Source organism: Bufo bufo, chromosome 2 (assembly GCF_905171765.1).
Source record: "Bufo bufo chromosome 2, aBufBuf1.1, whole genome shotgun sequence".
NCBI classification, from domain to species: domain Eukaryota; kingdom Metazoa; phylum Chordata; class Amphibia; order Anura; family Bufonidae; genus Bufo; species Bufo bufo.
This window is the reverse complement of record NC_053390.1, coordinates 264,172,400-264,184,983: the sequence shown is the minus strand read 5'-3', so window position 1 is coordinate 264,184,983 and position 12,584 is coordinate 264,172,400.

The following is a 12,584-nucleotide window of genomic DNA, read 5'->3' as shown; positions in this document are numbered from 1 at the left end:
ATATGACCTAACCCCTCAGGTGAATACCGTAAAAAAAAAAACGGTGTAAAAAAAGCTTTTTTTTGTCACCTTACATCATAAAAAGTGTAATAGCAATCTCATCCCTCGAAAATCATACCGTACCCAAGATAATCGCCCAAAAGTGAAAAAATTATGTCTCTCAGACTATGGAAACACTAAAACATGATTTTTTTTGTTTCAAAAAATAAATCATTGTCTAAAACTTACATAAATTTATACATATTAGGTATCGCCGAGTCCGTGACAACCTGGTCTATAAAAATACCACATTATCTAACCTGTCAGATGAATGTTGTAAATAACAAAAAATAAAAACGGTGCCAAAACAGCTATTTCTTGTTACCTTGCCTCACAAAAAGTGTAATATAGAGCAACCAAAAATCATATGTACCCTAAACTAGTACCAACAAAACTTCCACCCTATCCCGTAGTTTCTAAAATGGGGTCACTTTTTTGGAGTTTCTACTCTAGGGGTGCATCAGGGGGGCTTCAAATGGGACATGGTGTAAAAAAAAAACAGTCCAGCCAAATCTGCCATCCAAAAACCGTATGGCATTCCTTTCCTTCTGCACTCTACCGTGTGCCCGTACAGCAGTTTACGACCACATAAGGGGTGTTTCTGTAAACTACAGAATCCGGGCAATAAATATTGAGTTTTGTTTGGCTGTTAACCCTTGCTTTGTTACTGGAAAAAATTGATTAAAATGCAAAATTTGCAAAAAAATTGAAATTCTGAAATTTCATCTCCATTTGCCAATAACTTTTGTGGAACACCTAAAGGGTTAACAAAGTTTGTAAAATCTGTTTTGAATACCTTGAGGGGTGCAGTTTCTTAGATGGGGTCATTTTTATGGAGTTTCTACTCTACGGGTGCATCAGGGGGCAGGTGCGTAGCTAAAGGCTCACGGGCCCTGGTGCAAGAGTTCAGCTTGGGCCCCCATTCCTTTAGTGCTTGTTGGCAAGGGGCAGGTGAGCACATAGCCTTCCTGCTGCCAGAGGCAAACATTGAAAGGGCACCCCCTCATGCCAAATTCTTGACCTAACCCTTTCCCTCCAGCCAGAGGTGTAAATTGAAAAGCATGCACTTTCTATAATGTCAGTGTCTTATGTGGCACAAGGGTTTTTGGGCCCCCTCAGGCTCCTGGGCCCGGTAGCGACTGCTACCTCTGCACCCCCTATAGCTACGCCCCTGTCAGGGGGGCTTCAAATGGGACATGGTGTCAAAAAAAGCAGTCCAGCAAAACCTGCCTTCCAAAAACCGTATGGCATTCCTTTCCTTCTTGCGCCCTGCCGTGTGCCCGTACAGCAGTTTACGACCACATATGGGGTGTTTTTGTAAACTACAGAATCAGGGCCATAAATATTGAGTTTTGTTTGGCTGTTAACCCTTGCTTTGTAACTGGAAGAAATTGATTAAAATGGAAAATTTGCAAAAAAATAGAAATTCTGAAATTTCATCTCCATTTGCCAATAACTCTTGTGGAACACCTAAAGGGTTAACGACGTTTGTAAAATCAGTTTTGAATACCTTGAGGGGTGTAGTTTCTAGAAAGGGGTCATTTTTGGGTGGTTTCTATTATGTAAGCCTCACAAAGTGACTTGGTCCCTAAAAAATGGGTTTTTGAAAATTTCTGAAAAATTTAAAGATTACACTTCTAAACTTCTAAGCCTTGTAACATCCCCAAAAAATAAAATATCATTCCCAAAATGATCCAAACATGAAGTAGACATATTGGGAATGTAAAGTAATAAGTATTTTTGGAGGTATTACTATGTATTATAGAAGTAGAGAAATTGAAACTTGTAAATTTGCAATTTTTTTAAAAAATTTGGTAAATTTGGTATTTTATTATAAATAAAAATTAATTTTTTTGACTTCATTTTACCAGTGTCATGAAGTACAATATGTGACGGAAAAACAATCTCAGAATGGCCTGGATAAGTCAAAGCGTTTTAAAGTTATCACCACTTAAAGTGACACTGGTCAGATTTGCAAAAAATGGCCTGGTCTTTAAGGTGAAATAAGGCTGTGTCCTTAAGGGGTTAAAGGGGTTGTCCGGGATCAAAATTAACCACCTGCCATCTGGGCCATTTGCCCCCTTCCTGACCAGGCCAAATTTTGCAAAACTGACATATCTCACTTTATGTGGTAATAACTTTGGAACGCCTTTATTTATCCAAGTCATTCAGAGATTGTTTTCTCGTGACACATTGTACTTCATGATAGTCATAAATTCGAGTCAAAATATTTCACCTTTATTTATGAAAAAATCCCAAATTTACCCAAAAATTTGAAAAATTCACAATTTTCTAAATTTCAATTTCTCTGCTTTTAAAACAGAAAGTGATACCTCATAAAATATTTATTATTTAACATTCCCCATATGTCTACTTTATGTTGGCATCATTTTGGAAATGTCATTTTTTTTTTTAGGACGTTAGAAGACTTAGAAGTTTAGAAGCAATTCTTCAAATTTTTAAGAAAATTGCCAAAACCCACTTTTTAAGGACCAGTTCAGGTCTGAAGTCACTTTGTGGGGCCTACATAGTGGATACCCCCATAAATGACCCCATTGTAGAAACTACACCCCTCAAGGTATTCAAAACCGATTTTACAAACTTTGTTAACCCTTTAGGCGTTCCACAAGAATTAAAGGAAAATGGAGATCAAATTTTTAAATTTCACTTTTTTGGCAGATTTTCCATTTTAATCAATTTTTTTCTTTAACACATCGATGGTTAACAGCCAAACAAAACTCAATATTTATTACCCAGATTCTGCGGTTTACAGAAACACCCCAAATGTGGTCATAAACTGCTGTATGGGCACACGGCAGGGCGCAGAAGAAAAGGAACTCCACATGGTTTTTAGATGCCATGTCCCATTTGAAGCCCCCTGATTCACCCTTACAGTAGAAACTCCCAAGAAGTGACCCCATTTTGGAAACTAGGGGATAAGGTGCCAGTTTTATTAGTACTATTTTTGGGTACATATGATTTTTTGATCATTCATTATAACACTTTATGGGGCAAGGTGACCAAAAAATTGGTTGTTTTAGCACAGTTTCTATTTATTTACTTTTACAGCGTTCACCTGAGGGGTTCAGTCAAGTGACATTTTTATAGAGCAGATTGTTACGGACGTGGCGATACCTAATACGGTATGTATACTTTTTCTCATTTATTAAAGTTTTACACAATAATAGCATTTTTGAAACAAAAAAATTATGTTTTAATGTGTCCATGTTCTGAGAGCTATAGTTTTTTTTATTTTTTGAGAGATTTTCTTATGTAGGGGCTCATTTTTTGCGGGATGAGGTGACGGTTTTATTGGTACTATTTTGTGGGACATACGCGTTTTTGATCACTTGGTGTTGCACCTTTTGTGATGCAAGGTGACAAAAATTGCTTGTTTTGACACCGTTTTTTTTTTTTTTTTTTTCCGGTGTTCACCCGAGGGGTTAGGTCATGTGATATTTTTATAGAGCTGGTTTTTACGGACGCGGCAATACCTAATATGTATACTTTTTTTTATTTGTTTCACTTGAACACAATAATAGCATTTTTGAAACCAAAAAAATGATGTTTTAGTGTCTCCATGTTCTAAGAGCTATAGTTTTTTTATTTTTTGAGAGATTTTCTTATGTAGGGGCAAATTTTTTGCGTGATGAGGTGACGGTTTTATTGGTACTATTTTGTGGGACATACGCGTTTTTGATCACTTGGTGTTGCACCTTTTGTGATGCAAGGTGACAAAAATTGCTTGTTTTGACACTTTTTTTTTTTTTTTTTTTTTACGGTGTTCACCCGAGGGGTTAGGTCATGTGATATTTTTATAGAGCTGGTTTTTACGGACGCGGCGATACCTAATATGTATACTTTTTTTAATTTTTTTTATTTTTAACTTTTTTTTTTCATTCCTTACTTGGGGACTTTTTTTTTTTACATGTGAAACTTTTTTTTATTTTTTTATTTTCAACCTTTTATTTTTTTTATTTTTATTTTACACTTTTCGTCCCCCATAAGGTCATACAAGACCTCTGGGGGACATTTGCTTCACTTTTTTTTTTTTTTTTCACTGTTGATTTCTCCTGTAACTGGGGCTGACATAGTAGCCCCAGTTACAGGACAAATACACCCCTAGAGAGGCTGTACAGCAGCAATCCAGCGCTGTACAGCCTCAGAGCAGGGCTGATCGAGGTCTCTGAGAGACCTCACACAGCTCCTGCACACTCCGGTCATGGCGGTCACATGACACCCGGGCCGGAACAGGAAGCGCATAGCGCTTCCTTCTCTGCAGACACAGCGCTCGGTGAGCGCTGTGTCTGCAGCGATCCAGAAGGCAGGGACACCTGGGAACTGTCCCTGCCTTGTCTTAGGGTTGCCCTGCTGTCACTGACAGCGGGCAACCCGATCAGCAGCTGCACGATTAGCGTGCAGCTGCTATTTCTGAAAGGACATTCTAAAACGTGCTTTCAGAAATAGACGTCCACCCATAGGACGTTTATATCCTATGGGCGGACGTAAAGCGGTTAATTAAAAAAAAAAAAAAAAGTTTACTCACTATTACTAGCCGAGTCAAGGTTCCCCAGATGTATTTAGGTCGTTTTTACACTGCTGCATGGCTCCTACGGTCCCCAACAGATTGTTGACATAGTTGTTTATCTGTGTGATGACTTCGTGCCGCAATGCACTGTGGGTCCCAGCGCAGCGCGGCATCTCCCGGTTTCTACAGTCTAAAATCTCGTCCCTGCACCCGCCCCCCTCATACATATTCAGCCTCCTGGACATCATCCACTCCTCCATCGATCCTTTCTACAGCCTTCTGCCCCATTAGCCAGTATTTTACATGGGAGGAGCTTGCTATACTAAGTAGCATAGTGATCTGCCTCCATTCATTAGAAAGCTGAATTACCGGTGATGTCCCTAGTTACCGCCCCTCCTTCCACTCTGCATAATTACTTAGGCTGCCGGTGACCTCACAGGGCTCCCTGAGCAGCCGGAAGAAGAGGCTGCGATCGCCTGCAAGGAACCCGGTACGTCACTGAGTCTAAGAAAACAGTCACTTCCGGCTAATAATTTCATATATGAAAACTGGGCTTCAGAAATATGTGTCAAGGGTAGGACATGCATGTATGTAATATGTATCTCACTATAGTACTATTGCAACAATGTCCCCAATCCCGGACAACCCCTTTAAATATTACTTTATTCTAAATATATTCTCAAATACCTTTCATTATTTATAATGGCTCGTTTTGTCTGGGAGCAATCATCAAGAGAAATAAAATGGCCGCTGTGATCACACATGAGGACAAGTTACTTCACAACACTGAGGTAAAGAGCTGCCTCATCCTCCTCCTCCTCGTCAGGGATTATGATCCTGAATACAGATGATTTAGCTGAATCTCTGGGGAATTTAGTTCATGAGTAGACCTAAAGTACAGAGAGGACGGACAGGACAGGTTGTGGCAATGGAGACTGTAAACAAGTGCTTCTGCTCATTAGCCACACCTCACCCTCCTCTCTGTCTCCTCATCATCTCCATTCTCAGGAGATTCACCTGTATTCAGGATCATGATTCCTGACAAGCAGAGAGGAGGATGGGGCAGCACTATGGCTCATTGTGGTAAAGTAACTTGTCCTCCTGTGTGATTAGGACAGATTTTGTGTGTACTGATAGGACGGCGGCCATTTTATTTCTCCTATTGATTGGTCCCTAGACAAATCAAGCCATTATAAGTAATGAAAGGTATTTGTGAATGTATTTATTATAAAATAATATTTAAGTATTTTCATTTTTTTTAATTCCTGGAGAACCCCTTTAAGCACCTGTACTAGTGGCATTAAAAAGATTACTGTAGACAATTGTACCACCCTCACATGTACCTAAAGCTGCCTGGCTGACCACCGTATAGATTTATATCATGCATGATCAGCTTATATATGGCAGTTCAACAAAACAGAATGAGAGGACTCACCTTAGGAAAGTAAAAATCCACTGATGCTACTTTAAGCTGTTTAGGTTTAATAAACTGCTTAAAATATTATCAGTATATTTAGGTATATTCCGCTGCTGTATCCCATCCTCTGCCCTTCTTTTGATCTTCGGTCCAGTACTTCGTTGCTGTCCGGATTGAGGTCTTGGCTGCACTGTGATTATGAGTGCCACTATAGACTTGAAGTGGCTGATGTGCCCCAAGCTCTGGTACCAAGACCGTTCTTGGCTCCAGACAGTCCTCCCTATGAAGCGCTCTCCTTTTCTTCTATCTCAACAAAGCAGTGAACTTGGTAATTATTTGTGTAGCACCTGAAGGTCCTAGAAATGCTCCATCTATAAGGGCTCATGCCCACGAACGTAAGGGCTCTGTGCCCGTGCTGTGGACTGCATACAGTGGTTCTGCAATACACGGGTCACCGGCCGTGTGCATTCCGCATCACGGATGCAGACCCATTCACTTGAATGAATCCGCAAATCCGGAGATGCGGTGCGGAAGCACGGATATGAACCCCACCCTGTGGTGTTTGTGGCCATGCCTCTGCACCGCAAAAAAATAGTGCATGCACTACTTTTTTGCGGTGCGGACTGTCGGATGCAGATCGTGGACATCATTCAAGTGAATAGGTCCGCGATCCGCATGCGACTGCCCCACAGTCGGTGCCTGTGCATTGCGAACCGCAATTTGCAGTCCGCAGCACGGACATGGACCTCTTTCGTTTGTGGGCATGAGCCCTTACTATTATATAACGTGTTCCGTCCCTTCACAAAATAAGACCTCATTCACACGTTCATGATGACATCTGTGACACGATAGTGGTTTATCCATGAAGATATCCGTGAAGGAACCATGTTTGGTGCGTGTGTCTGTTTTTTGCTCTCTGTGTGCTCTCTCCGCTTGGCTGAAAGTTAATTTTCAGACCATCCCTACCAGTCGCCCATCAAAACCACTGACATAACATGGATGCCACCTGTGGTTTTTGCGGATCCACAGACTTCAATGGACGTGTTTGCTGCGAGTGAATAAGGTCTAAACAGAAACTGTCATGGCATGGTCAGCCCTTCATCATCTCCTTTTTAGAATTCGTTTACTGCTAACTTGTTTCTGACCTCAGGTTTAATGCGTTTTCACATTGAATTGTGAGTTTTGTTAATCACTTGCCTATTCACGGGCAACATCTGGCTCAGCGGTGAAAAAAAACGCTGTTAATTACGCTCTGAATGTACAGCAGACAAATGCAAGTAACGATCTGACATAGTGTAAAGAATCTATTTACTGTTTGTACTGATCTCTAATTAGGAACCTGCTCATTCATGAATCTGTGTGACCAAGAATGACTAATCATTTAATGCCTAAACTAATAAATTGATGTACGCCTTGCAGTGCCCCATGTGACCACTAGGTGCAGCTAACGCACTGTTCTCTGGAGCTCCACATGTAAGCACGTTTTTATGTATGGATGTAGCGAGCTGTGTTTTTCTGGCCTTTCCCGCAGAAATATGCATCTCTTTTTGTAAATTGAGTTTTGTTGCTGTATGTGCTACTCTGGTTTGCATTAATTTGTCAAATAATGAACAGATTTTTTATGTGCCAGTAGCAAAATGGGGTATGAGGAAAATATCTTCATCATAGTTTGGAATATCATTTGGTGCATACAGAATATTCCCACATACCATGATGTTACAGCAGCACAAGTGACAGATGGTCTAGAGGGAAAGGTTTGCATTTTTGCAGATGACACTAAAATCAGCAACACAGTAGACATTCAGGCGGTATAATATAGTGGTTAGGGATTTAGCTAAAGTACAGTCATGGAGTCTACTGCAGTTTACTGTGAATAAGTGCAAAATAATGCGCTTGGCAAAATGTAGTCATAACGGCAAAGTGTTGACAAAGGCGGCATAGGAAGAGTACCTAAATGTCTACCTAAGAGACTTCTTCAATGTGAAAGCACGTGCACAGGAAAGAGAGGCTTTACAAACCGTAAATCCCTGGATAGCAGCTACTTAAAATATCATATTCCAGACTTGCATTATGGGTAGCTCCCTACTATAATGTTATTCGAAATGCTTCTGTTACATACAGGAGTGATACAGGGATATCTCTCCGCCGCCGCCCTGCAGGTACCCTTAGTAAATGACAGGCATCCATTTTGGTACCTGATATACTGCTAATGCACCACCTAATTTTTGCAAACACCTTGTGAGTTTTAATACAGTGTCTACTAGTGATCCTTAAAGGGGTATACCAGTTAGAGAAAGTTATCCCCCTATCTGCAGCACTCACTTAGTAATGAATGGAGCAGAGGCACACATTTCCAACCAGGGCTCTACAGGATACACGGCCCTCATTCTTGTGATTGGTGGGGGTTCTAACAGTAGGACCCCCACTGATCTAATAATAATCCCCTACCCTATGGATAGGGAATAACTTTCTCTAACAGGAATACCCCTTTACATATTTTTTACTCTTTTAGATCATACAAAATAAAATCATTTAAAGGCAACCTGCCATCAACTTTATGACTGCAGCAAAAAGTAGTCACAGGCATGCTGATTTCTATCACTCATGAGTTGTAAGGGATGTCAAGTGGTCCCTGAGAACGTACGGTATAATCATCACAGTTCATGCCGGAGAAGAGTCATGGGTTGCCTAAGAAGAGTCGCAGTTATTCTTGGGCTACCCCTCTGCCCGCCTTCCTAGGGAGAAAACCAGCGCTTGTACATCCAACAGCCTGCCGGATCTCTCTGTATTCCCTCTATGTTTAACTATAACGGGGACTGGCTGAGATGCAGCCGATTCTCGGCATATTTGCCAAGTTGCGACCAGATCTTCGCCAAATGTACAAGCGCTAAAGAGAAAGCTGCCAATGATCAGCAGTTTTTTCGTTATGAAGAACAGATCCGTCAAATGGATCACAATGGATTTTTCAAAACATGTCCCTGCTTTTAATAATAATTAATAATTTACACTTTTTTTTTAAAGTGAAGTACCATAAATTGTTTTACAAATATACTTGGGGAATTCACTGCGAAATCATCCGCTGACATTTTTAAAGGTCAAATATGACCAAACTAGCAGACTTTATCAAGAAACACTGCAAAATGAAAGCTATCCTGTGTCAAGTTGTCAATAAGAGGAAGATTTCATACAAAGGTGGCCACTACTGTCTTGATTGAAGAGGGAAAGCTGGATCTAACAAGAACAGAAAAAGAAAAGGTAGAGTTTATTAAATCAACAGTCAAATCGCCCTGATAATGCCAGTCCTGCATTATTAGAGCAGTTTCCGAGCCTAGTAGGGTTGAAGGACCTGCTATGATATCAGGGTCATATAACAGTAAGCCCCACAGCCTCTCTGTGGTGGGACATATTCAAGCTTCACGATCATCTCTACAGGTCCTCCATCTCCCCAGATAGCTCTCCTATCAGCTTTCCCAGGTAGAATCAAATCGGTAAAAAGATGTATTCTTAGATTCTTTATTATAGCAATGCGCCAAATCATTCCTCGGGCCTGGCGCTCAAAAGAAAGTCTCCATAGAATCACTTGGGTAAAGGCCCTGGATCATCTGGCGCGATTGGAAGAGATAGGCGCTGAGGACCAGGGAATGGGCCCTGCACATTCCAAACAATGGGAAGCCTGGTATCAGTTCCGTGCATCGGCTAACTTTTCGGGCTGGTTAACCTCAGGTACTCTTGCTTAATCTGATCATATCAGACCTACTACCCTGAATTCTTATTTGGGCTACTAGTCTATCCCATTTCCCTTTCCCCACCCGCCCTTCACCCCCTATTTTTTCTGTCTTGTCTCCCGTTCTCCTTTTTTCACTTATTTTTGGATTGATGTTTTATTGATCTCTATTTGTATGAAAATATTGTATATGAGAAACACAAACCTCTTATGTTTCACTGCATTTCCTGCATACTATGGGTTTCAATAAACACAAATTGAACCATAACAGTAAGCCCCGCAGACAGTGCTCTTCAGCCAGAGTCTAGCAACCAGAGATGACCTGCAGTCGGCAAAAGAGGACTGCGGAGAGCTCTCCTGACACTCCAACTCCAGCATTACATGCGCTTCTGCCAGTACGAACAATGTTGCTGCCAATGAGGAGGGGGCATTGCTACTGCCAGTGGATTCTGGGACATCTGAGGTGTTTTGTGCTGCACTGTGGTATTTGCTTTGGGCTTCAGCGGAAGTATTTTGTGTTGCACTGTGGTATTTGAAGCTTCTGGGCATGTATTTTGTGCTGCATTGTGGTATTTGTTAATGGAGAGGTATTTTTTGTTGTGCTATGGTTTTTGTTTCATTCAGCTTGTAAGGTATATTGTGCGGCACTGTGGTGTTTTGTGCTGCTCGGCAGGTACTTTTTGCTACACTGTGGTAGTTCCTTGATGCTACTGGAGAGAAATTTCATGTGGCACTGTAGTGTTTTTTTGTGATACTGTTGTACACTGTGGTATCTGATGCTGCTAAGGGTTATTGCCTGCTATTAATTATTTTTACATATTTAATAGTAAAAGTGACCATACACTCACAAAAACATTGTCCCTCAGGGAGATCCCACAAGGAACCTCCCAACCAAGAAGGATAATATATTCCTCTCATTTGTGGGGCACTAGAGGATCTCCTCCAGAAATCCCAACGCGTCTTCCCATTTCTAATGGTTCATCAGGGGATTATATAAAGCAGGGACATACAGTTGCAAGAAAAAGTATGTGAACCCTTTGGAATGATATGGATTTTTGCACAAATTGGTCATAAAATGTGAGCTCATCTTCATCTAAGTCACAACAATAGACAATCACAGTCTGCTTAAACTAATAACACACAAAGAATTAAATGTTACCATGTTTTTATTGAACACACCATGTAAACATTCACAGTGCAGGTGGAAAAAGTATGTCAACCCTTTGGAATGATATGGATTTCTGCACAAATTGGTCATAAAATGTGATCTGATCTTCATCTAAGTCACAACAATAGACAATCACAGTCTGCTTAAACTAATAACACACAAAGAATTAAATGTTACCATGTTTTTATTGAACACACCATGTAAACATTCACAGTGCAGGTGGAAAAAGTATGTGAACCCTTGGATTTAAATGTTTACTGTGAATGTTTACATGGTGTGTTCAATAAAAACATGGTAACATTTAATTCTTTGTGTGTTATTAGTTGACTGTGATTGTCTATTGTTGTGACTTAGATGAAGATCAGATCCCATTTTATGACCAATTTGTGCAGAAATCCATATCCTTCCAAAGGGTTCGCATACTTTTTCTTGCAACTGTATATAGAAGTCAAAACAATGGCTTGAGTAATAAAGATGCTAGAAGGAGTCCTATAACCCCGATGTTATATACAAAACAAATAATGTCCATGTACATGTGGAACCCTCTATCCGAACAGACGGGTACCGCAGAGTAGACCACTGTTGCTGATGGATATATAGGTAAAGGAGATAGGATCTTCCAGTAACTCAGGTTATGGCCTCTCAATGGTCCATAAGGAGCATAATTATAAAAGGTGCATGTATGCTAGATATACCAGTGTGGATCTGCTCTCTTTATGAAAAGGACCTCCAGAGATGATACATGATACTAGGTGTGCCAAGGACACTAAAATATAGTTAGTGTGATCTCTCGCTGGGTAGGCACCATGTGGGCATACATTATACGGTAGTCAGTGTACTAAGGGCGTTCCAAATTATGCAGCCACAGGGCCAAATGTAGACTGTAACAGCACCTCGTATACGCAGAAAGGATAGGTTGTCTATAATTGAGTTGGTGCTACACAACGCTGAAAGTATAGATCTTAGGACAGTAATGTAGGGTCATCTGTGTAGGAACCCTCAGGCTAAACAGAGTATGAGCCATAACATTTTAATTTTTTTTTTTGCACGCATAGATGTGGGAGGTTTTGTTTTTTGTATGGCACCATTTAAAATTGCATACAATCTAGTGGGAAGCTGGAAAAAAATCCAAATAGGGTGGAATAGGAAAATAAATTAAATTCTGTCATAGTTTTATGGGTTTAATTTTTATGGCATTAACTTTGTAGTAAAACTGGACTGTGCTCTTCATTCTCTGGGTCAGTACGATTATAGTCATATCATGTTTGTAAAAAATTTCTGTTTCAATACTTTTAAAAAAGTATTCCGACCCCCAGAGTGTGTGAGGACTCATTTTTTGCAGCGTGATCTATATTTTGGGATGTGTATGACTTTTTGATCACTTTTTATTCCATTTTGTGGGGGTAGGTAAAGTGATGAAAAAACGGTGAATAGGCCATTGATTTTTTTTCCGTTACGACAAATGCATTTATATTTTAATAGTTTGAGCTTTTTGGGATGCGGCAGTCCAAACGATATTTTTTTTTTATTGTGTTTTGATTGTTTGTTATGGGAAAAGGGGGGTCAGTTCAATATATATATATATATATATATATTACATTTTATTAAAAGTTTTTTTAACTTTTTAAAGCACCCCCAGGGTACCTAAACATGCAATCTTTAGATCTCTTCTCCCATAGACTACTGTGATTTAATACAGCAAGATATG